Genomic DNA, 27,447 nt, shown 5'->3' on the forward strand with positions numbered 1-27,447 from the left:
AAATTCCCTCCAGTCAGATTCTACATGACCTTCTCATCTATAAAGATAAGCTGTAATGATAGCAACTTTGTTTAGAAATACATTTTTACCAAGCTTAAATGCTACTGAAGTCTCATCAGCTAGCAACGGAAAAACTACACTTCATTTTTTTAGATAGCTCACATTGTTTTCCATAATGCAATGACTAGAGCTTGGGATGTTTAAATGGTACTTCACAGTGCAGACGTGGTCTAAATTTCTTCGTGATTATACATATGCTATTCTATAGTGTGCACTAATCTCTCCTGCCTTGGATGTTTTAACAAAATGGCTGAAATTTTCAGCCATTATGGATGAGTTATTCAGCAAATCTGTAAAAGCAATTCCACTTGACAAGCCTATAGTACTACTTTAAGTGATTGAATCTCTTTGATTCCACAATGGCAAGATCCTTATTATTCTTGCAGGAATTTTACAAGTTCTAAGAATATTTCCAAAATGCCACTAGCCACATTGCCAAAGAGAGACAGGCAATTCACTCAGAACTACACTAATTTGATTTAGTGAATCTAGTTAAAGCAATGATTTCTTTTGGGAGAAAAAAAGGCTATATGTTGTACTTTATATTCAAATGCATTGATCTTTTATTAGATTGGGTGTCTTAAAGTTCTATCCCATAACATGGCTTTCTTCTGTTGCTTAAATTTATTTTCTGGTAAATGAATAGAAGCCACAAAATTGATGAGGTCATGAAACTTACTTATCTGAAACACTGAATTGTATACATCCCTTAAAGGCAAAGGGATGTTTTTTGCCCTGAGGGTATTAGTCATGGTCCATAGTTCGTGGGAAAAACTAAGGAAGTCTCAAAATTGTGTTCCTATTATTTCCATTTCTCTAAGACTTTATTTGAATTCCAAAGTGAATTTTCTATTATCCCATTGTACATTGCATAGGAGGGTACCAACCAACAGCCTTTGGGGAGCAACACCTGCAGTTACATTCAAAGGCATGACTTTTCCAAGCAGTTTGTGAGCTGGCCGGCATTGTCCCCAAAAGGATAAAGGCCTAGGTTCTTTACCTGACTGGCAGAAGCATTCCAGCACCACGAAAGGACTCTAAACATTGTTTTGTAAGTAATGAGTCCTGCTGGTTTCATCCTGCTAGACATTGAAATCCCACAGGGAAAATGTGGTTAGAAATAAAACAGAGGGCTGGGGCCTTTAATGAGTTTCCTATCCACAGATGCCATCAAGCTTTGATACTATTCATTTTATTTCTACAGCCTCAACAAAGATTCCCAGAGTTGTGGGCCATACTCTTAACACTGAAGTGCATAGAACTTGGCAGAAATCTACACTTCAGAGATAATAACGTATCATTCCATGAAATAAAGGAAAAGGCATAATCAAAAAAAGAAGTTAAATATGGAAACCTGTTTTGACAACAAATGAATACAGAAGCAGCCAGACAGGAAAGGTGCTATGTTTGCATTTTTTTGCATGTTTCACATAAATTATGATATTGCAAGAGCCTATCAAGTATTTTTTTCTTATTTTCATATCCTTTAGGCAGATATATTATTTATAATGCTCTCCATCTTACTTCAAATGAAAATTTCAAAGACTGGCTTTCTGAAAGAACAGAACACCACTTGTAAAATCTGTCAACATTATATAAGGCTCGTTCATCAATTACATTTCATTCATTATTATAATTGAATTTCTCAAGGCCACTTAGATGCCCAACAAAATAAATTTAGAATTTCTGAATATTAGAATAGAAAAAGAGAAAACAGTGTTGTTACTTAATAGATGGATTATAGAAATATATTCAACAATCATGTTTAGTTAATAAAGATATTTACTGAATTATAAAATGTTTCCCTAAAATTTGTAGTGGGTGAAATATCAAGTCTCATCAAATGATTAATTGAATGTTATATAAGGAAATGTGACTTTGTAATTATTAAAATAAAAATAAAACATATTTTTCCAATCTTTTAAAGCTAGACCTGGCTTTATTTTTTACTTACAAAATATTTTGATTTACGGTTTATAAGAGATTTAGAAAAGAACCAGTCAAGAATTGTGGAAAAATTACACTATGAAAATTTATCTTTCCACAGATATGTTTACTTTAAAAAATATTTATGTTGCATTTTGATACCTTAATATTGACCCTTGACTCAGTTTTTCAAATTGACTCTTAGTGAACCAAAGTTTTCTGAATGTGTTGAATTCTACAATTCTATCTTGAAAATAATTGTTTAGCTAAATTAAAGATGAATCTAATAAATAAGTTTTAAATTATTATAACTTTAAAAATAATGCTGAGACAAGCTAATAGAAATTACTAAAATATTTTTGCCATTTCAAACTTTTCTCTTACAATCAAAATGAAAAAGGAGGTCATAATTCAAGAACCCTATAGGAACTTTTTTTAAAGTAGATATGTAAGAGAGCTAAGTTGATGGACATGCAGAAATAGAATATTGAAGTAATTCAAGCATATTAATTAAAAATAAAAGAAAACCTTTTCAGAAACAATTAATGAAGAACTTCATAACATATATATCCCCAACCCAAACCATGTGTTTTAAATTCTTTAATCAATAACAGCATATTTTTCTTTGCCTGATTTTTGTAACAAACAGGAAAAATTTGTTTTACATGCCTACAAAGGCCCAAAGTTATGGCTCTCTCTTCCACTATTGCCACCATCACCTAGTACATTTTTTTTCTTCATTCTGTGGGTCATAATAACAGCTTTCACCCTTTGAGCTCCTGCTATGTTTCCCTCATTTTAACATGCACTTCCAATACAATAACTTCCTGCAAAACAGAATCCTAGTCTCAGTTTACGAACAAGACATGAGGCAGGTGGATCACCTGAGGTCAGGAGTTCAAGACTAGCCTGGCAAACATGGTGAAACCCCTCCTCTGCCAAAAAAAAAATACAAAAAATTAGCCAGACATGGTGGCAGGTACCTGTAATCCCAGCTACTCAGGATGCTGAGGCAGGGGAATTGCTTGAACCCAGGAGGCAGAGGTTGAAGTGAGCCAAGATCATGCCATTGCACTCCAGCCTGGGTGACAGAGTAAGACTTCATCTCAAAAAAGAAAGTTTGTGTGAGGAAAATTTCACATGGTCACACCACCTGAAAGAAGTTGACCCAGGATTTGAACCAAGTCTTTTTCACTCAAAAGCCTATGATCCTCATAGGAAACATTCTATATTATGAATTTAATCTTTTTTCCATCTTTGGTTTATCTTGTGTTTATACCTCTATTTATTCTCTTAACTATATTTTTCTAAGTATTTGACTGGTAAACTTCGTCAAAATGATCAAATGAATTAGTACCTGCTGATTCAACCTTAAATAAATTAGGAATGCATCAACTGAAAAGATGAATTTTTCTTCAGCGAATTTTCTGAACCTGGCAAAAATAATTATAAATAGAGTTCAATAATTTTAAATTAGTTGAACTATATTTAACACATAATATTGTTTGAACCAACTTTAATACCTAAAATCAGCATGGTGTATCAAATATGAAAACTGGAAAGAATTATAAAACAGGATTGCTATGATGCTGGCAATAATGGAAAATCGTTAAAAGGGAACGTATTAGCAACGATTAAAATGAAGTAACTTGAATAACTTTTTTAAATCCTATAAAAAAGAGATAATATAAGTACATTTATGATTAAGCAATAGGAAAATTTTTATACAGTATACCTGTATATTATCAATCTTGTTTAATATTTGTCTTTTTATCAAAATCTTAAATGAGGCATTCATTAGACAAATGTTTTAAAGCATATGATGGATTTGATGCTATAAAGAGTTGCTCTATGGATTTTGACAGCAGAATAGTAATTTGGGGCCTCATTTATTATTTGAATATTTCTTTGGATTTCCAGACAGTTTAATTTATCCTCTCAGAAAAAAATTATATTGCTTTACCATTAAGTTTGCATTATTTCAGTCTACATCTTTTATTATTTACCTTACCATGAATTTTAAATGATGATATCTTGACTTTATAATTTCACATGATTTGGAATGTGTTAATTTAGTCAGTTAACCATTTAGAGTTTTGTTGCAGTTTTTGTTCTTGTTTCTGTTTTCCAGAATAGAAAAGACTTGTAGTACCCCTTCTGATTTTAGCAGGTAACTGAACTAATTTAAACTAATTCACAGGTTTAAAAATCAACATTTGAAAAAAGTTACTCATTCCTCAATGTTCATTCAGCAAAGATGTTACGAATACACAGAATATATCTGAGGAAAATATAACATCTTATATAGGTTTTCAATTGGGATTCAAGTACATAGTTCAAATTCTTGATTAAGAAATATTAAAATAAGGTTTCATGTTCTTGGATGTTTATGTATGTAAAAGATTGGAGCTGATTTTAATGCTTAGATAAGTTTAATTTAGGGAAAAACATTAGAAACTTGGATCTCACAACGTGACTTAAAGAATAAGTCATGATTGATGTTTTAATTATTACAGGAATTGGAGTCATTTGGCAAACAGTTAACATTAAAATTATGCACATTGTTATTATTTATCATTAACTTTTATTTCATTTAAAAAATCATTTTATTGGCTGGGTGCAGTGGCTCACGCCTGTAATCCCAGCACTTTGAGAGGCCGAGGCAGGTGGATCACCTGAGGTAAGGAGTTCGAGACCAGATTGGCCAATATGGTGAAACCCCGTCTCTACCAAAAATACAAAAATTAGCTGGGTGTGGGGTCAGTCACCTGTAATCCCAGCTACTTGGGAGGTGGAGGCGGGAGAATCGCTTGAACCCAGGAGGCTGAGGTTGCAGTGAGCATAGATCATGCTGCTGCACCCCAGTCTGGGCTACAAGAGCGAAACTCGGTCTTAAAAAGGAATCATTTTATTTATCACAAAATATGAGATGAACATTTTCGATCATTTCTGAATTGGTTTTCATTTCCACCAGCATATTTTTAAATGTACAGAATATTGGGAAACCGAAAGAGATTATGTAAGAAATCTGTAAATGCTGAAGAGTTTGTTTTAGCAGCACTACTATGTACCAAAATTTACATATTTCTGTTAAATAGAAATATTTCATATTATAAATAGATTCTAAAAATCAAATGTGTCAAGTTAAAGTCTCAAACATTTCTAGTTACAATTAATGGGAAAGGCAACACCCACTCCTATGCATAATCTATTCCTGCTATCTATTTTTGTGTAAGTAAACTACATAGCAAATGATTTCAGAGGTGAATAACCATTTTTAATGCCTAAATTATTTGGTAAAGGGAAGAAGTTTAAGTGCTAACTAGTATTTTGCATACATACCATAAGATACAAAATAGCACGTGCTTTCTATTTATGTTGGTTACCAATCTTGATATTCAAGGGAAGAGTGTATAAAGTTAACAAGCAATTATTATTTGCCAAATTAGTACTCAACAACCCTGAGTAAATAGGAAGTTTGAAACCTATCTGTTATACAGCTACTTTAATTTGCATAGCACACTGGTGTGTTTGCTTTGCAAATACTTTGCAATGAATCATCATTTGTACTATACAGTCCAAAGAAAAGCAATCAAAATTCACAGCAAGACAATGAAATTAATTATAACTGTTGAATTCTGTGGTGGTAATTCCTCCTCATGCAGGAAGATTAATTGCATTGCACTTTCCTTGCACTCCACTAAATGATCTGATGAATGTATAATCATTTACAGATTTCTCAAATGCTGAAAATTGATTACCTTTGATTAGCTCTGATCTGCACAAAGAGCTCTGACAGAGTATCAGTGAAACATTACAACATTACAGACAAAGTAACAAATGATTTAATTACCAGTGTGCTTATTAATGTTAGATTCCCTGCAGTGATCCTGGCAAATCAGGGGCCTGTAATAGACCTGTGGGTTTCACTGAATTCCATTAGGGTTTAAATAATATTTCTCACTATTTCTCAAATCCTTCTTTTCATAGCTCCTTAATAACTCTAATTAATTTTAATTTGCACAAAAAAATCCACAGCATCTTTAGAAACTTTTAATTAGCTATAAAATAAAACTCTTTTCCTCCCAAGAAGACATATATGATCAGCTTTGGAGTAGCCTCACAAATAAGTTTTTATTAACAGTCTTTAGCTCTCTGTAATATTATTAAATTAAAATCTAAAACCAATGTAGAATTGCCCATGTGGTCCAACTCTCCTCTTCTAGTGGCAAACAAAATGTGATTTGTTTAACAAGAACCAAGTTAAAGAACAATATGGTAAAATGTTTAGATAGTAGTATGGGAAGCACCGTCATAATACTCTTTATTTTATTTTTGGTGCAAATGCAGACTTGCAACCATTTTGTTAACTGTAGTATAGAAAGCACACTGATTAAGAAGCTTCAGGGTATGTTGAAAGAAGATTTAAAAATGCAATAGCAAGAGAACACTGGCCCAGTTAGACACAGAATGTGATGAATAATGTTGGCACAAACAAGTCAAGCCTATCTAGACTTGTACTCGGGAACATTCAGATCACTTTGGATTGGCAGCTTTTAGGGCTTTCCCCAATTTGATGCCATTATATATGACATTAAATTATTGTGAAGCAATGACAATGAAAACCCAGATGATCAGAGGAGTCAAACAGAGCCGCTTAAATTAAAATATGTGTCTGCAAGTGCTTCCAGGCAAAGAAAAATTAGAGGGTAGGCAATTAAAAGGTTGTTTAGCACAGAAATGCTGATATACAGACAACTTTATAATAATATTTTTTCACAGTGGCTTTGCAGTTCTTAAGAGACAAGGCAGTGCTGCAGGTGTTTCTGGGTGGCATTTCAAAACCACTAGCTGTAAAACTTAAGACATGGGGATATGCAGCCCCCAATGCTGATGAATACATTTATTATGTTCAGTGCTGTCAGCAGCTGAAAAGCTATCCATCACGTTGAAACGGCACAGAGTCAGGAGTCTCTTTTTGTAGAGAAATATTGAAGTCAGATTGTTGATGTCAAAAGTCAAAGTATAGTTCAGCTATCTGTTTTATAAATCTGACTGAGACACATTGTGCCTGTGCGCAAACTGATATCTACCAGAGCTCATTTTAGCAAATGTGTGATTTAGAAGTCAAAAAAACATTCGTACAACCAAACTCATAGCAGGCAGAGGCTGTGGCATGCATACATAGTTTTTACATTTTAATATGACACCGTGTGGTAGTGTTTATCATCTGAAATCTAAGCCATATCAACTTTCTAGCTATGATATTTAAGATCTGTGTACTTTCAAAAAAGTATTCACACAATAAAAGAATACATTAAAATATCGCCTCAATAGCAATGATACTGGCCTTGTTGGGCTTGGTTTTGCTTTTATTTTCTTCTGAAAATCAAACCACAAAAAAATGGTAAATTCACTGTATTCTTAATTAAATAAATAGACCCCATTTAGGGCCAAAATTATATCAGAATTTAATAGCCACTGGGTTGCAGACACTACTTGAAACCCCTTTTGGACACATCCACCTCATTACACTTCTGGACCTCTATTATGATATTACTTATAACGTCTGAGCATAGATTTTATACATAGTCATACATTCCAGACATTCCCAACAGCCAAATGTTGCTGAATTATTAGAAAATAGGAGTTAAATCGAATAAAATGGCAAATTTTCTATACTTAGCCCCCTCTTTTTTGTTTTGCTCTTCAGTTCACCTTATTTCAAAAGATATCCATCTTTTTCTTTTAACTGAAATTATTTTTAATTATTTTACAAAGAAAAAAGGTGAATGAAATGAAGCTGGTTTGGGTGGTACATATTCATTCCTATTTAACAGAATCTTTAAACTAACTTTGTAATAGATGACACAGCTTGGAAACTATTGTTTTATTTGAACAAATCTTGGGGATCAAAGCGTACGTTTTGAGTGTATTTCTTTAAGCGAGGGCTTTGTGCCTCCGAGGTAGCATATGCTCAGAATGCTATTACACTTGCCAGTCTTCCTGCAAATTTGTGGTGTTTAACAAAAAACAAGCACATTTTTCAATTCGAGTCAGGAAGACTCTTTTATTTTTGCTGATTTCGCCTTCTTTTCTCTTTTCTAGCACAACCCTCAGGGCGCGTGATGTAATGGTCAGCACTTGCACATGGGAGCCAGAAAGCCTTTAATGAACTGCAAACTTTATTCAATAAAAATTATTGTGTTCCAGCTTTTTTCGCCTTCCAAAGAGGAGAAAACATACAAATATCATGTAGAAAGCTTTAGGAATCCTAAAGACCCCAGTAGGTCTTTAAAGCATTAATTATTTTTAAAAGCAAGGAAAAAGAAGCAAAACACACACACACACACACACACACACACACACACACACACACACACAAATAGCAGAGATTATTTTTACCCTAGCTTGGTTCAATGACACCAGATGCAGAACAGGGCTCTATGGCCTGAAGGGTCACGAGTTTTGAGTCAAAACTCAACTTCAAGTTAATTGGCTAGTGTTTGGGGCTACACAAATTGAAGAGAGACATACTTGTTTCTGATGGGGAGAGGCAGGATCACTGTTCTTGAGTCTCTGCATCCCCTTGCTAGCTTGTCAGGAACACTCTCTGGTGAATAAATATCTTCAAAGCTGATACCTCTCATCTTTCCTGATAATAAATAAATAAATAACAAATGTAATCATGATGGATTCTGTTAAATATTAAAAAGAACAAAACAAAGCAAAAACAAGGGTGGGACTTTATTTCTTCCAGGTGCATATTTGAAAGCAATGTTCTTTAACTCTGGATTTTGCCTATATTATCAAGCAAATGTTCTGACACCCATTTGCAATTAAGTAAAACTTGATGTCATACCCTAATTTTTAATATTTTGAAATGTGCACTATCAAACACTATAGTTAAGTGGCCAGACTTTTTTGTATCCTTTTTTACTGATTTTTAAAAAATTAATGGGAAACTTCCTTAGAATACTAGGCAGGATTATTTCCTTTAAAACTCTCTCCAGGTAGATGTGTCTGGAAACATATATGTCTGTCAGGGGGGAAATAATCAGCAAAAGAGAAAGAGCCACCATATGAAATTCACTAAACAGTAAATCTCTTGTCCACCCAAATTACACCAGTCCTCACATATTAGGAAGACATTGCAGAGGTTGTGCTGTATGCCTTCCAGGCAGAGCTCCATAGCAAGCAATTAGTCTATACAGTCAGAGGCCAAAAAACCTTATTGTCTTACTTGCTGTATAATTATCTGTTATGATGAACTGTGATTCTAAGGACTATTGTCTTTAAGCTTGGATCTGTGTGTAGAGTGGTTGTCTGGCTGAGACCCAAGAATGGACCTTCCTTTTAGTATCTCTGCCTGAGTGATTTCTCTGGTCTCTTCCTGGCTGGATAAAACAGAGACTGTTTCTGCATGATTTCTTGGGTTGATGAGAAGCAATTATGCTTTAAATGAAGTCATTCATGTCTGCCATTTTGTTTGCATATTTTCCAGTGTTCACCTGTTATTAAACCTGTCTTTAAACTGTAAGCTAGTTCCAAGTAGACTTTTGTGTCTAACACAGTTCGGTAATCAGAGGAAAACAAAATAGATAAAATGTTTTCTGCACAAATCACTCAAGCAAGAAATCTAATAAAGTGATTAAAATCTAAAATAGCTTTTAAGAATTTCCTAGGAATTTTTATTTCTTTGAATCTCCCTCCTATTCCCTGTAAGAGGGAAATTGTCTTAGCAGTCAGTGTAAAAGTTACCCAACTTTGTCATCTGGCGGGAGAGAAGGAAAAGGCAGAGGAAGGAGGGAGTATTAATAAATCTTATTCCCATTATCAAAATAGTTATTTTTGTTCATCATAACATGAAAATGACATATTAGCATGTGCTATAAAAGGATTATTGGAAGAACTTACCAAAAATGATTATATCTTATAGGATGATTTATCTAAAAATGTGAATTCAGTAAAGATCATATAACATAACCAGAAAATTATTAATTAAAAGTGTATTCTAATGAACTTATGACTACTAAAAAAAAATATTTTTTCATCAAGTGTTATAAAACAGAAACATTCCAATTTACATCTTCTGGTCTTTAAACATCTGAAAAGCACATGCCCATACTGGCTTATCAAACAATGTTAGGTGAACTATAGCGTACAGTTATGAAAGTCACAAAACAAAACTTAAGGTTGTTATCAATTTATCTAAACAGATATATGTTTTCTTAAAGGGAGTTTTATTTAATAACTTTATACCTTTTGCCTCTTGGAAGATTTTACATTTAGTGAGCTATTTATTAGCCATTCCTTCCTAAGAGGTATATTTTATAGATACAATTAGTTTTAAAAATAAAACATAGTGGTTGAGCCAGAATTATTTACTGGATATTTTTAATAGTAAATATAAAATGGAATACTGTTAATCAAATTGGAAATATAACTGACCCTATCATTACTTAAATTATTTCATATAATTCTCATTTTGGAAAAGAATCATTTTTAAATGGAGATAAACAAAACATAATTTAACTTTAAAACAATTTCATTGGGCTCAACTTAAAAATTCCCAACTAACCATGTGAGTTTGATTTTTGAGTTTCATTGAAATAAGAGAAGGGTTCCTGATCGTTTAAAAGTACTTCATTTATCACCACTGAACAGAAAGCGTTTCCCCCCCCGAAGAGGTTTGTACTAAGGTGACCTCTGCTGTTTAAAAAGAAGATTTGCAAAAGGCAGTCCCTCTCCTAAAATATCCAAATCCTAAATTACAAGGATAAAAGTGGATACTGCTGTGCTTAAAAGTATTTCCTAAATTCATTACTGTTTCGATTATGTACACGATTTTTAAGCCTTTTTTTTCTCATAGCTGGGAAATTTCCTCTGTCATTTTTACTTCCTTGCATTTTGCGTACAAATTCTGACTGACTGGGATCCCTGCCATTGCATTTTCTTCTCACTAAAGGTTTTTATCTGCTCCTGGTGGGGCAAAGTCATGACCCAGAAAAAAATTGATTCATGAATTCTCAGGGTGCAAGTAAAGAAGAGAGGAAATATGCCTTGGCTGAGCTCCGACTAGTGACAATTTAAAACCTGTAATTAGTCTGAATTCAAGCTGCATAAGGAATCTGAATTAAAAATTCATTAATTCAAACTGATATATTAACTTGAACGTACTAGATTCCTCATTATAAAGAGTCATTTTATAAGCTATTGTGTTGACTGCTGGAACCTAAATTTTACTAATTTTAAAATTATTTAAAGGTAGTAGAAAGATCAATAGACTATATTGCATTTTGCCTTCTCTCTACCTTGAGAAGCTCAACCTTTATTGGATTTGCTTGGTGTTAACACCTTAGCCCTAGCTTTCATTTCCATCTCCATTCTAAATTTAGTATTTGTAAACCTCCATTGTCCTGTGGGGCACACGTTCACTTACTAGTTCCCCCCTGATCTTTCCAAGACCCCAAGTCCCCTTTAACTAACTCCCTGACATTTTTATGAACTACACTGCTGAAATGTTATACAGTAATTAAGGCTGATACTGGTACACATTCAGCCTCCAGTACAAATTAAGATGGAAAAGATTATCATAATATTTTGCTAATCTGTTTGGTAGATTTGAATTGCTCCCTGTGGGGGACAAACAAAAAAGAAAGGTGTTTCAAGGTTAGACTTCAGAAGAAAGATCAACCAGGTAGTAATGATTCTTTCAAAATCACACATATTTTAAACTTCTCATCTAAAAATCATTATGTGTCGACATATTGATACTTAAGTTATAACTCCCTGGGGCAAATGTGCAAGCCTGTCAAGCGAGTTAGTAGGCACTCTCAATGGATGGGCTCTAGAATTCAGACTCAAATCCTGTTATCATTGTGTAGAGTTCAAATCCAGGTACCACCAGCAGCTGGAGCCTCTCCAACTGTCAGTAGTGTCTGAAAAACACTAAGAGACTAAATAATTTAGATTACACTATACTGACCTGTATAATTGTTTAAATGAGTAATGCAGTCACCAACGAAAGAGGTCAACCATCTGTAGAGGAAACACAGAATTTGGTTTCATTTCCAAACAAACTTTTGAAGAGCAAATTGTTTTTTCTGTGGGAGGTAGGGGAAAATCTGAAGACAGATTAATGGCTTTTCCCGCTAAATAAAGGTTAAGGCTTCTGTCATTTATAGAATGCAACTTCAATAGAAAAGAAGTCATAGGGCAGCTGGTCTCAACTGCCACATAATCAGCTTGCATGGGTACTATTTTGAGTGGGTTAAAAGGTAAGTGGCTTTGAAAATACAGTATTATTTCATTACATGCCATCATCATTCACTACATATATGTGTGAGTACATGTGTATATAAAAAGAAAAAACTTGGGAAAGACTAAATCCTGAAGTTAGAATAACCACATTGTTGCAGATAATGGCAAGTGGTTTGTTTTAAGTGCAACCCTACCTAAATCTTTATTTCTAAAATATGGAGTTACCATAAATCAGATTTTTGAGATGCATACATTTAGGTGCACAGTTTATTTTGAGGAAAAAGTGCTTATTTTAACTAGATTAACACATACAGATCAAACTCTTAGTGTTCAGACAGCTCACATTGAATTAAAGGCTGCAATAATTAAGTCCTCCTACCAACTTACTCTCCAGAGCCATTACCTTCCAACGGGTTACTTGCCAGGCAAAGTGATTTAATTACTGAATTTCTTCTGTGATCTCCTGTTCTCCTGCCATGGTGCTTTAACAGGCTTCTCTGACTTCTTTATGGTAAAACAAATTATAAAAGAAGAGAATACCGAAGGAGATTAAGTTCTGTGTTCCTATGAGTTAACTATGAATTTAATGCAGTGAATGAAAATATATATATATATTGAAAATATATATATAGATAGATAGATATTTGCCATTTGTGCTTATTTCCTACACATATACACATGTGCACACACACACATATTTCATCACTAATTTCTTGAGGTCACATGCAGATGTTTGGTAAATTCTTTTCTCAAATGCTTTTGGACACCATCTATTCTTCTAGCAAGAATGTTTGTCAGTATTCATTCTTGCATCATTATTCATCTGTTCTGACATAATAAAACTTTTCGTCGGTCAGGCACGGTGGCTCACACCTGTAATCCTGCACTTTTCGAGGCCGAGGCGGGTGGATTGCCTGAGGTCAGGAGTTCGAGATCAGTCTGGCCAATATGGTGAAACCCCATCTCTACTGAAAATGCAAAACAATTAGCTGGGCGTGGTGGCAAGCACCTATAGCCCCAGCTGCACAGGAAGCTGAGGCAGAGGAATTGCTTAAACCAGGGAGGTGGAGGTTACAGTGAGCCGAGATCACTCCACTGCACTCCAGCCTAGGCAAGAGAGTGAGACTCCATTTCAAAAAAAAAACAAAAAACTTTTTATCATAATATTCAATGTATCAAGAAGATATTTGCCTTACATATATACAATCTTAAACTATTAAAATGCTCTACAGTTGTAGCAATACTTAGTCATCCAATAAATCTGCTTGTTTGGGCAATATCCACATATTGTTATCAAAATGTGATTTTGGTTTCTGCTGGTTGATAACAAATGCTAATTGGGAATGTATTCTTTTTTAGAATAAATTTTCTGAGAGACTACTGAGGGCTTGGCAGTGTGAAGTATGCAGAAATAAACAAAATACAGACACTACTCATGATTTGCTTATGATATAGTCAGAATGTTAGAAGTTTTGGTATCATATTCTCATGTTCTAACTTTCATAGGTAAGCACTGTCATGCGTTCTCTCTGTCTTGCTGTCTCTCCCTCTTTCACACACATGCATGCACACACACAAAACATACACACACAAAAAAATCTTTAAACATTCCTCATATAAACCCAGTTAAATACAGATTAAGAAAAGGAGCAGGATTTCATGAAGTATTCCTTTGTACCTATTTGTGAGCCCTGAATGCCACTGGTATTCTCCTATGTCACTTCACCCACTTCCCCAAAATTGAAAGTATCCAAAAGACTATAAATCGTTCTACTATAAGGACACATGTACACGAATGTTCATTGCAGCACTGTTTACAATAGCAAAGACCTGGAATCAACCAAAATGCCCATTGATAATAGACTAGATTGGAAAAATGTGGCACATATACACCATGGAATATTATGCAGCAATCAGAAATGATGAGTTTGTGTGGTTTGTAGGGACATGGATGAATCTGGAGAACGTCATCCTCAGCAAACTGACACAAGAACAGAAAATGAAACACCGCATATTCTCACTCATAGGTGGGTGATGAAAAATGAGAACACATGGACACAGAAAGGGGAGTACTAAACACTGGGGTCTATTGAGGGGAAAAGGGGCGGGCCAGTGGGAGGGGGAGGTGGGGAGGGATAGCCTGGGGAGAAATGCCAAATGTGGGTGAAGGGGAGAAGGAAAGAAAAGCCCACTGCCATGTGTGTTCATACGCAACTGTCTTACATGCTCTGCTCATGTACCCCAAAACCTAAAATCCAATAAAAAATTAAAAAAAAAATAACAAATAAATAAATAAAAGAAAGTAACAATGGGTGATAAATAGTAAAATATGACCCACTTGATAGACATATTTCAAGTAAAAGCCAATATAATGGATAGCTCTGTTTCATAAAAAAAAAAAAGCACCAAATTAACATGTCCTTTGTAGAGGCATGGATGAACCTAGAAACCATCATTCTCAGCAAACTGACCCATGAACAGAAAACCAAACCCCGCGTGTTTTCACTCATAGGCAGGTGATGAACAATGAGAACACTTGGGCACAGGGAAGGGAACAACACTCATAGGGCTAGGTAGAGGGGTGGAGGGTAGGGATGGCGGGGGGGACAGTGAGGTGGGGAGGGCAGAGAGATGGGGAGGGATAACACTGGGAGAAATGCCTGATGTAGGCAGCAGGTTGTGGGGGGATGGAGACAGCAAACCACCATGGCATGTATGTAACTATGCATCAATCCTACAGGATGCAGGATGTGCACATGTACCCCAGAGTCCAAATACAATTTTAAAATTAAAGAAAAGACAAAGGTCAAATATTTTTTTCACCTTTCCAACAGGATGCATCAGTTACATTGACATAATCTTGATACACTGATGTCTACTTGTTTATCTTTGGGTTCAAACATTTCTACATTACCTATCACAATAGTTATCAGATAAATTGGAAATGAAAAAAAATCATTGCAGAATATAATTTTTAAAATTATGTGTTGTATTTCTAAACATTTTTCTGGTCTTAAAGCAAAAATCATAGTTTGCTTGAATACTGCCAGTACAATTGTTCTTTAGTTCAACAAGTATGAAGTCCTTGCCTCATTCCTTTCACTGGGTTAAGTGCCTGTGAAGTAGCAGTAAATAAACAGCACATTTCCTGCTCTCATAGAGCTTACATATTAGCTATAAACTATGAAAGCAATTAAACCTTTTAAAGGGGGTGGGAATAGTCCAATGTTTGAGGAAAAATAGAAAGATTAGGTATCTAAATCATCTAGATCAGCACTGTCCAATATGGTAGTCATTAGCCACTTGTGAAAATAGGGTGGTGTTGTAGGTTTTCTATAGAAGACAATGTGATATTTTTCAAAGACCACCGTGACTTCTCTGTTGAAACTAGAACAATCACGTTTATGCCAATTATCTTGGCATAATTATTAATAGTGCACCCTTTCACTCTCAAAAGTGCCGCATTATGAATGATAAATATATGATCACCCTAAAGTACAAGACCATAGAAGTAATGCAGCAAGAGATTGATCCAGGTAGCTTGGATCATGGTGGTAGCAGTGAAATAAAGCATAATCTGCGCAGGAGACGATACTTATCACATTATCCTACGTTTCGTTTTTTTAACTTCCTTTTTATTTCTTGTGGTAAAATCCATGCAATAAAAAGTTTATCATTTTAACCATTTGTAAGTGTGCAGTTTAGTGTATTAAGTATATTCACATAATTATGCAACTATCATCACCATCCATCTCAACAACTCTTTCTCCTAAAAAAACTGAAACTCCAGTGGCTCACACCTGTAATCCCAGCACTTTGGGATGCCTAGGTGGGCGGATCACAAGGTCAGGAGATCGAGACCATCCTGGCCAACATGGTGAAATCCCATCTCTACTAAAAAATACAAAAATTAGCTGGGCATGGTGGCGTGCACCTGTAGTCCCAGCTGTTTGAGAGGCTGAGGCAGGAGAATTGCTAGAACCCGGGAGGCAGAGGTTGCAGTGAGCCAAGATCGTGCCACTGCACTCCAACCTGGCACCTGGCAACAACAACAACAACAAAACTTAAACTCTATACTCATTAAACAATAACTTCCCATTACCTCTTCTTTAAGTACCTGACAACCACCATATAACTATCTCTATGAATTTGACTACTGTAAGTATTTCATATAAGTGGAATCATACAATATTAGTCCTTTGGTAACTGGCTTATTTCACTTAGCATAACATCATCAAAGTTCATGCATGTTGTAGAGCATGTCAGAATTTACTTTCTTTAAAGGCTGATCAACATTTGATTATATGTCTGCACCACACTTTATTTACTCATTAATCCATCAATGAGTATTTGGTTGCTTCCATCCTTGGGCTATTTCAAATAATGCCGCAATCAGTATGGGTGTACAATAATCTCTTTGAGACCCTTCTTTCAATTAATTTAGGTAAATATTCAGAAGAGGAATTGCTGGGCTGTACAGTAATCCTAGTTTTAATTTTTTTTGAGGAACCATCATTGTGTTTTCCACAGTTTGCTGCACCATTTTATATCTTAGCAATAATGCACACAGGTCCCAATTTCTCCACTGTGTCACCAACACTTGTTATTTTCTGTTCTGTGTGCTTGTTTGATATTAGTCACCCTAATGGGTATAGAGTGGAATCCTATGTTTCTTAAGGTACAATTCGCATATCTAGAGTCAACATAACTCATGTTCCTGGGATGTCAAATTATCACAAAGTGTGGTAAAAACCTGCTTTTGTATTAAAACAGATTTTGGGATTGAATCCATCTTGCAAAAGAATTAATCACATATATTTGTTAAGATAAGTTTCCATTTGATACCACAATAGCATGGCCCCTCCCTAGGTCTTTATGGAGTACTGGTTCACTCTTCTCTCTTGACTGACGTGCTTGTGTAGAATAATTTGTAAAGCAGAGGAAAATCTGTTCTTACTAATACTCATACCAGATAACGTCTGCTAATATTTGAGTCTATGGTTGACCAGATGTTTTACATACCAGATATGACTTCTACATACTCATGTCCTATTACTGGAGGTAGGGACTCGCTGTCACACTAAGGGCTGATAACAATGGAAATTCACAAATAATCACAGAACTTTCTTCTTTTAGTAACACTTTCAGCCTAATATTTCCCCTATTCCTTCACCAAAGAAATTAGTACATAGTAATGTATCCTATTTTTGTTTTTTTTTAATTGTTAAACAGTGTTACAAAGTAGTTAAGAGAATAGCCTCTGAAGTTAAACCGCTGAAATTTTAATTTCAGCTCAAGTGCTTACTAGCTGGTGGTTTGGGTGACATGAGGCAACTTACGTATCCTCTCTGCAACATAGTTACATCACCTTATAAGACATCAACACATGAAAAACTTTGAAAAAGACTTCAACAAATGTTTGACATATTATTTAAATTACATTAAACATATATTCAGCCATAAGAACAAGTATACTATTTCTGATTAAGTAGTATTAATTCACAGTAGTTATGAACATCTATTATATCCACTAGCAGGTTACTCTGTAAGTAGACAAAGGTAAACATAAAATAAATTCACAGAGGAAAATCTTCAGGTGTTTGAGTTAAAAGCTTTGCCTCCATTAGGAGTACAGATAAGAAAATTCACTTGATTTTGTTTAATTTAGCATTGTTAGAAAATATACACATCAAGGGAAGATTTCATTTGATTCTCCAGCTCTAATACAACCTACTATTCACACAAAGCAACAGAAGTGCTTGCTTCATCTAGAAATGTGTTGCAGAGATGTATTATATCGCTGTATTCCACATCGATCTACCAAAAAGTCCATAAATGCCTACAGCACAACACTATCATCTGACTAGGAAAAGGTATTCAATTCTGAATACAACATGATAATACCTTATGCAAACAAACAGAAAAGTCGCTAACATTTGGCAAATAATTGGCCACAGTAATTGGGTTCCCTGATGTCATGAAACAGTTCATGGCTACCCCCTAATTGCTATAGGAGGACAATGCATCATTATTGTAAAAATATGAACTTTATCTATCAGAATTATTACACTGGAATTTAGCTTAGAGTTTACTAATGAGGCGAGTATTGTTTTATATGGAATTTTAATCTTTTTTCCATTATTGGGTTTAGAGTAGCCCTGAAGATGCCCTTACCTGGGAATAGTTGGGCCAATGAAAAAGAGTTACCAAAAAAAATTCACAAAACTTAAAAATAAAAGATTTAAAATGTTTTAACAATTCAGTGATTTTAAAAAATAGTAATTAAGCACATAACATTCTTCTCAGAATTTTATCTTGTCAATTCCCAATGAGACTAAATACAATATTTAGTCTGGCACACAGTAGACTTATCATATACTATCATTTGTAATCACTTGTGACTCAAATAAGTATATTTTATTCTTGATTACTAGCTGTCAGAAAACAGATATGAATGACAGAGAAACTCCAGTCAAAGGTTGTTGGAAATTTTTAAGTGATTCAACTAATTCATTAATTCATTTAAATTATAATTCATAAACTGTAAATTTTACTATTTAAAATTTTACACATCAGTAGATTTTAGGATATGTAGAAATTTATGTGATCAGAATCATATCAAATTCCAGTCATTTTTGCCACTCCCAAAGAAACCATTTATCAATTAGAAATGACTTCCCATGTTTTATTCTCCCAACACCTGGCAACCACTAATAGGATATGCCTATTTTCAAGATTTCATATGAATGGAATAGCACCATACGATCTTGATGTCTGACTTCCTTCACTTAGCATGTTTGCAAGGTTGATCCATCTTGTAGCATGTATCAAAGTTTCATTTCTTTTCATAGCTGAACAATCTTCTATTGTATACATTTTAGAATTAGTTTTAATTTCCTTAAAAATATTAGCTCTCATTTGATAGTGTTGATACAGATTGCATTAAATCTGTAGTATAGTTTATGGAGTATTGCCATCTTAATAATATTATTTTCAAATCTATTAACAGAATGTCTTTATATTTTTTTAGGTCTTTAATTTTTCACATTTATTAGGTCTTTAAAGTATTCACAGATAACATAATTTTTATATTGAAAATTGGATTCGGTTTGTTTCTATTTTGCTGAAGACTTTTGTGTTTATATTAATAAGAAATATTAGCCTGTAATTTTCTTTTCTTATGACACTCCTCTCTGGTTTTGGTCTCAGAGGAATACTGGCTACCCAAAGGGACTGGAAAGTGTTCCCTCTTCTTCTAGTTTTGGAATAGTTCATAAAGGAGTGGTGTAAACTTTTTAAAATGTTTTGTATTTTTTAAATGCATCTTTTTAACTTTTCTTAAATCTATTCCTAAGCATTTTATTCCTTTTGATGCCATTACAAATGCAATTGTTTTCTTAATTTAATTTGGAATGTTAACTCCAAGTGTAGAGAAATACAATAATTTTTTTTTTTTTCCTGAGACAGTGTCTTGCTCTGTCGTCTAGGCTGGAGTGCAGTGGCATGATCTCGACTCACTGAGATCTCTGTCTCCCGGGTTTAAGAGATTCTCCTATTGCTCCAACCAAGAGGCGGAGATTGCAGTCAGCCAAGATGGCACCACTGCATTCCAGCCTGGTGACAGAGTGACACTGCATCTCAAAAAAAAAAAAAAAAAAAGAGAGAGAGAGAGATTCTTCTGCCTCAGTCTCCTGAGTAACTGGGATGACAGGTGCCTACCACCACACATGGCTAATTTTTGTGTTTTTAGTAAAGACAGGGCTTCACCATGTTGTCCATGCTGACCTCGAACTCCTGACTTCAGGTGATCCACCCACCTCAGCCTCCCAAAATGCTAGGATTACAGGTGTGAGCCATCATGCCAGTCCAAATAAAAGTAATTTTTGTATATCGTTTTTGCATCCTGAAACCTTGCTGAACTAAATAGTTTTATGTTTATGAATTCCTTAGAATTTTCTACATAGAAGATCATGTCATCTGTGAATACAGATAGTTTTACTTCATATTTTTCAATCTTCATTCCTTTTATTTATTGTCTTTGTCTAGTTTATCAGGCTAGAACCTCAAGGGAAAAACTGAATAGCAGTGATGAGAGTGGATCCTAACGTTTTGTCTGATCTTATGATCATTCAGTACTTCAACATTAAGTATTATGTTAGTTGTGGTTTTTCACAGATGTCCTTCCCATTAGTGCCTTTTTATAGATGAAGAAAAAAATACCCTTTTATTCCTAGATTGTGAAATGTTTTCTTGTAAAAGGATGTTGAATTTTGTCAAATGCTTTTTCATTGTCTGCGAAAGTGATCATGTGGGTTTTGTAATTTATTCAATTAATATGAAGTATTAGATTGACTTATTTTTGAATGTTAAACAAGCCTTGTATGCCTGGGATAAATTTCAATTGGCCATTGTGTATAATCCCTTTAATACGTTGCTGAATTAGGTTTGTTAGTGTTTTACTGAGGATTTTTGTGTTTATATTCGTAAGGAATATTGGTCTGTAATTTTCTTTTCTTGTGATATTCTTGTCTGATTTTGGTGTCAGAGTAATACTGGCTTCATACAATGAATTGGAAAGTGGTTCCTACTCTAACATTTTCAAAAGAAGTTGAAAAGGGCTAGTGTTAATTTTTCCTTAAGTATTTGGTAGAATTCACAGTGAACCCATTTGGACCTGAACTTTTTTTAAATGGCAGTGTTTAAATCACATTCAATGTCCTTACTTATTGATTTACTCAGATTTTCTGTTTCTTCTCTATATAGTTTTTGGTAGTTCATAATTTCCTAAGAATGTGCCCATTTAATGTGGGCTATCTGATTTGTCAACAAGCAACTGCTCATAGTATTCCTTTAAGATCCATTTTAACTCTGTAATGTCAATAGTAATGTCTCCTCTTTCATGTCTTATTTTGGTAATTTGAGTCTTGTGTTTATTTTCTTCATCAGGATACCTAAAGATTTGCCAGATTTCTCCTTTTCAAAGAACCAACTGTTAGTCACATTGATTTTTCTTTATTTCTTTCCTATTCCCTAACTCATGAATTTTCACCCTGATATTTATTATTTCCTTCATTTTACTTGCTTTTGGTTTAGTTTACTTCTCTTTTTTTAGATTCTTTTTTTTTTTCTTAACTTGTATTTTAGGTTCTAAGGGTACTTGTGCATGCGTAAATTGTGTGTCACTGAGGTTTGATGTATGAATAATCCCATCATCACCCAGGAAGTGAGCATAGTACCCAATGAATAGTTTTTCAACCCTTGCCCCCCTCCCGCCCTCTCCCCTCTAAAAGTCCCCAGTGCCCAGAGTCTATTGTTCCCATCTTCAAGTCCATGTCTACTCAGTGTTTAGCTCCCACTTATAAATGAGAACATGTGGTATTTGGTTTTCTGTTCCTGCATTAGGAGTTGATTCTAAATCTTTGTTGACTTTAATATCGATGTTTATAGCTATGAATTTCCCACTAAGCGCTGCCTTAACAGTATCCCACAAGTTTCAGTGTGTTGTGTTTTCATTTTCTTTCATCTCAAAGTATTTTATAATTCCCTTATGATTTCTTCTTGGATCCATTTATTCCTTATAATTTTGTTATTTAATTACCACATATTTGTGAATTCTCCACATTTTTATCCATTGTCGATTTCAAGTGTCAGCCCTTTGTGGTCAAAGAACACTGTTTAACTTCAATATAATTTGGGGATTTATCAAAAATTATTCTAATATATTAACTATCCTGGAGAAGGTTTTATATAAACTTGAAAAGACTGTGCCTTCTGCCATTGTTGGGTGGGGAGTGTTATATAGATGCCTGTTATGTCTAGTTGGTTTATTGTTTTGTTCAAATATTCTACTTTCTGGTTGAGCTTATGTCTAGATGTTATACACATTATTCTAATGGGGTATTAGAGCCTCCAACTATTATTGATGCATTACTGATTTCTTTCTTCATTTCCGTCAGTATTTTTCCCAACCTTTTCACTTTTAACTTATTTGCCTTCAGATCTAAAATCTAGAAATTTATTTTTTTCCCCAGAGACTTGGTCTACTGCCCAGGCTGGTGTGCAATGGCCTGATCTTGGCTCACTGCAACCTCTGCCTCCTGGGTTCAAGTGATTCCCCTGCCTCAGCCTCCTGAGTAGCTGGGACTACAGACACCTGTCATCATGCCTGGCTAATTTTTTGCATTTTTAGTCTTGAACTCCTGACCTTATGACCCACCCACCTCAGCCTCCCAAAGTGCTGAGATTACAGGCATCAGCCATTGCACCTAGCTGGATTATATTTTTAAATCCATTTTGTCAATCTCTACCTTTTGAGAATTGACTTCTTTTATATTTAATGTAATTGCACATATATTATTATTACATAAGGCATTTTACTATTTATGTCTTGAGTCTACATCTTTTTTCATTTATCTATTATTCTATTTCTCTATTACAAGAATATTTTTGTGTCAATAGATATTTTTTTATTTTTATTTTTATTTATTATTATTTTTCTATTTTGTTTTAATTTTTTAAAATTTTTTATTGCATTTTAGGTTTTGGGGCACATGTGCAGAACATGCAAGACAGTTGCATAGGTACACACATGGCAGTGTGTTTTGCTTCCTTTCTCCCCTTCACACACATTTGGCATTTCTCCCAGGCTATCCCTCCCCAGCTCCCCCACCACTGACCCTCCTCTTTTGCCCCCAGTAGACCCCAGTGTTTAGTACTCCCCTCCCTGTGTCCATGTGTTCTCATTTTTCATCACCCGCCTATGAGTGAGAATATGCGGTACTTCATTTTCTGTTCTTGTGTCAGTTTGCTGAGAATGATGTTCTCCAGATTCATCCATGTCCCTACAAATGACACGAATTTATCATTTCTGATTGTTGCATAATATTCCATGGTGTATATGTGCCACATTTTTTCTGTCCAGTCTATCATCGATGGGCATTTGGGTTGATTCCAGGTCTTTGCTATTGTAAACATTGCTGCAATGAACATTTGTGTGCATGTGTCCTTATTGTAGAATGATTTATAGTCCTTTGGATATATACACAGTAATGGGATTGCTGGGTCAAATGGAATTTCTATTTCTTTTTTTTTTTTATTGCATTTTAGGTTTTGGGATACATGTGCAGAACATGCAAAACAGTTGCATAGGTACACACATGGCAGTGTGTTTTGCTTCCTTTCTCCCCTTCACCCATATTTGGCATTTCTCCCCAGGCTATCCCTCCCCAGTTCCCCGTCCCGCTGGCCCTCCCCTTTTCCCCCAATATACCCCAGTGTTTAGTACTCCCTTCCCTGTGTCCATGTGTTCTCATTTTTCATCACCCGCCTATGAGTGAGAATATGCGGTACTTCATTTTCTGTTCTTGTGTCAGTTTGCAAAGAAACAGTCACTAGAGTGAATCAGCAACCAACAGAATGGGAAAAAATTTTTGCAGTTTACCCATATGACAAAGGGCTGATATCCAGAATTTACAAAGAACTCAAACAGATTTACAGGAAAAAAACAAACAAGCCCATTCAAAATTGGGCAAAGGATATGAACAGACACTTTACTAAAGAAGACATATATGAGGCCAACAATCATATGAAAAAATGCTCATTGTCACTGGTCATGAGAGAGATGAAAATCAAAACCACATTGAGATACCATCTCACGCCAGTTACAATGGTGATCATTAAAAAATCTGGAGACAACAGATGCTGGAGAGGATGTGGAATTTCTATTTCTAAGGCCTTGAGGAATTGCCACACTATCTTCCACAATGGTTGAACTAATTTACACTCCCACCAACAGTGTAAAAGTGTTCCTTTTTCACCACATCCTCTCCAGCATCTGTTGTCTCCAGATTTTTTAATGATCACCATTCTAACTGGCGTGAGATGGTATCTCAATGTGGTTTTGATTTGCATCTCTCTCATGACCAGTGATGATGAGCATTTTTTCATATGATTGCTGGCCTCATATATGTCTTCTTTTGTAAAGTGTCTGTACATATCCTTTGCCCATTTTTGAATGGACTTGCTTGCTTTTTTCCTGTAAATCTGTTTGAGTTCTTTGTAAATTCTGGATATCAGCCCTTTGTCAGATGGGTAAACTGCAAAAATTTTTTCCCATTCTGTTGGTTGCTGATTCACCCTAGTGACTGTTTCTTTTGCCGTGCAGAAGCTGTGGAGTTTCATTAGGTCCCATTTGACTATTTTGACTTTTGTTGCCAATGCTTTCGGTGTTTTGTTCGTGAAGTCCTTGCCTACTCCTATGTCCTAGGTGGTTTTGCCGAGATTTTCTTCTAGGGTTTTCATGGTGCCAGGTCTTATGTTTAAGTCTTTAATCCATCTGGAGTTAATTTTAGTGTAGGGTGTCAGGAAGGGCTCCAGTTTCTGCTTTCTGCACATGGCTAGCCTGTTTTCCCAACACCATTTGTTAAACAGGGAATCCTTTCCCCCTTGCTTGTTTTTGTCAGGTTTATCAAAGATTGTATGGCTGTAGATACGTTGTGTTGCCTCCGATGCCTCTGTTCTGTTCCATTGGTCTATATCTCTGTTTTGGTACCAGTACCATGCTGTTTTGATTACTGTAGCCTTGTAGTATAGTTTGAAATCCGGTAGTGTGATGCCCCCCGCTGTGTTCTTTTTGCTTAGAATTGACTTGGCTATGCAGGCTCACTTTTGGTTCCATATGAAGTTCATGGTGGTTTTTTCCAGTTCTGTGAAGAAAGTCAATGGTAACTTGATGCGGATAGCATTGATTCTGTAAATTACTTTGGGCAGTATAGCCATTTTCACGATATTAATTCTTCCTAACCATGAACATGGAATGTTTCTCCATCTGTTTGTGTCCTCCCTTATTTCATTGAGCAGTGGTTTGTAGTTTTCCTTGAAGAGGTCCCTTATGTTCCTTGTGAGTTGTATTCCTAGGTATTTTATTCTCTTTGTAGCAATTGTGATTGGCAGTTCGTTCTTGATTTGGCTTTCTTTAAGTCTGTTATTGGTGTAGATGAATGCTTGTGATTTTTGCACATTGATTTTATATCCTGAGACTTTGCTGAAGTTGTTTATCCGTTTCAGGAGTTTTTGGGCTGAGGCGATGGGGTCTTCTAGGTATACTATCATGTCGTCTGCAAATAGAGACAATTTGGCTTCCACCTTTCCTATTTGAATACCCTTTATTTCTTTTTCTTGCCTGATTGCTGTGGCTAGAACTTCCAGTATTATATTGAATAGGAGTGGTGAAAGAGGGCATTCTTGTTTTGTGCCAGATTTCAAAGGGAATGCTTCCAGTTTTTGCCCATTCAGTATAATATTGGCTGTTGGTTTGTCATAAATAGCTTTTATTACTTTGAGATACATTCCATCAATACCGAGTTTATTGAGGGTTTTTAGCATAAAGGGCTATTGAATTTTGTCAAATGCCTTCTCTGTGTCAATTGAGATAATCATGTGTTTTTTGTTTTTGGTTCTGTTTATGTGGCGAATTACATTTATAGACTTGCGTATGTTGAACCAGCCTTGCATCCCCGGGATGAATCCTACTTCATCATGATGGATAAGTTTTTTGATTTGCTGTTGCAATCGGCTTGCCAGTATTTTGTTGAAGATTTTTGCATCTACATTCATCATGGATATTGGCCTGAAGTTTTCTTTTCTTGTTGGCTCTCTGCCGGGTTTTGGTATCAGGATGATGTTGGTCTCATAAAATGATTTGGGAAGAATTCCCTCTTTTTGGATTATATGGAATAGTTTCAGAAGGAATGGTACCAGCTCCTCTTTGTGTGTCTGGTAGAATTCGGCTGTGAACCCATCTGGACCTGGGCTTTTTTTGCGTGGTAGGCTCTTAATTGCTGCCTCGATTTCAGACCTTGTTATTGGTCTATTCATAGTTTCAGCTTCCTCCTGGTTTAGGCTTGGGAGGACACAGGAGTCCAGGAATTTATCCATTTCTTCCAGGTTTACCAGTTTATGTGCATAGAGTTGTTTGGAATATTCTCTGATGATGGTTTCATTTTCTGTGGAATCTGTGGTGATTTTCCCTTTATCATTTTTTATTGCATCTATTTGGTTGTTCTCTCTCTTTTTTTTATCAATCTGGCTAGTGGTTTGTCTATTTTGTTGATATTTTCAAAAAACCAGCTCTTGGATTTATTGATTTTTTAAGGGTTTTTCTTGTCTCTATCTCCTTCACTTCTGCTCTGTTATTAGTTATTTCTTGTCTTCTGCTAGGTTTTGAGTTTTTTTTTTATCTTGCTCTTCTAACTCTTTCAATTTTGATGATAGGGTGTCAATTTTGGATCTCTCCATTCTCCTCATATGGGCACTTATTGCTATAGACTTTCCTCTAGAGACTGCTTTAAATGTGTCCCAGAGATTCTGGCATGTTGTGTCTTCATTCTCATTGGTTTCAAAGAACTTCTTTATTTCTGTCTTCATTTCATTGTTTATCCAGTCAACATTCAAAAGCCAGTTGTTCAGTTTCCATGAAGCTGTGTGGTTCTGGGTTGGTTTCTGAATTCAGAGTTCTAACTTGATTGCACTATGGTCTGAAAGACTGTTTGTTATGATTTCAGTTGTTTTGCATTTGCTGAGGAGTGCTTTACTTCCAATTATGTGGTCAATTCTAAAGTAGGTGTGATGTGGTGCTGAGAAGAGTATATATTCTCTGGCTTTGGGGTGGAGAGTTCTGTAGATGTCTATCAGGTTTGCTTGTTCCAGGTCTGAGTTCAAGCCCTGGATATCCTTGTTAATATTCTGTCAGTTGATCTGTCTAATATTGACAGTGGAGTGTTAAAGTCTCCCACTATTATTGTGTGGGAGTCTAAGTCTCTTTGTAAGACATTAATAACTTGCCTTATGTATCTGGGTGCTCCTGTATTGGTCCATATATGTTTAGGATCATTAGCTCTTCTTGTTGTATCGATCCTTTTACCACTATGTAATGTCCTTCTTTGTCTCTTTTGACCTTTGTTGCTTTAAAGTCTATTTTATCAAAGAGGAGAATTGCAACTCCTGCTTTTCTTTGCTCTCCATTTGCTTGGTAAATCGTCCTCTATCCCTTTATTTTGTGCCTTTGTGTATCCTTGCATGTGAGATGAGTTTCAGGGTTCCAGCACACTGATGGGTTTTGGATTTTTATCCAATTTGCCAGTCTTTGTCTTTTGATTGGTGCATTTAGTCCATTTACATTTAGGTTTAATACTGTTATGT

The 27,447-nt window shown here is 35.2% G+C and overlaps 1 long non-coding RNA gene across 1 annotated transcript in view; it reads left to right on the forward strand.

Moving 5' to 3' along the window:
* The window catches only part of LOC118144907 (uncharacterized), a 246,738-nt gene that overhangs the window by 65,314 nt on the left and 153,977 nt on the right, over positions 1-27,447 (forward strand). The gene's annotated exons all lie outside the window — the stretch shown is intronic.

This window comes from Callithrix jacchus, chromosome 8 (genome assembly GCF_049354715.1).
Source record: "Callithrix jacchus isolate 240 chromosome 8, calJac240_pri, whole genome shotgun sequence".
Classification (NCBI taxonomy): Eukaryota; Metazoa; Chordata; class Mammalia; order Primates; family Cebidae; genus Callithrix; species Callithrix jacchus.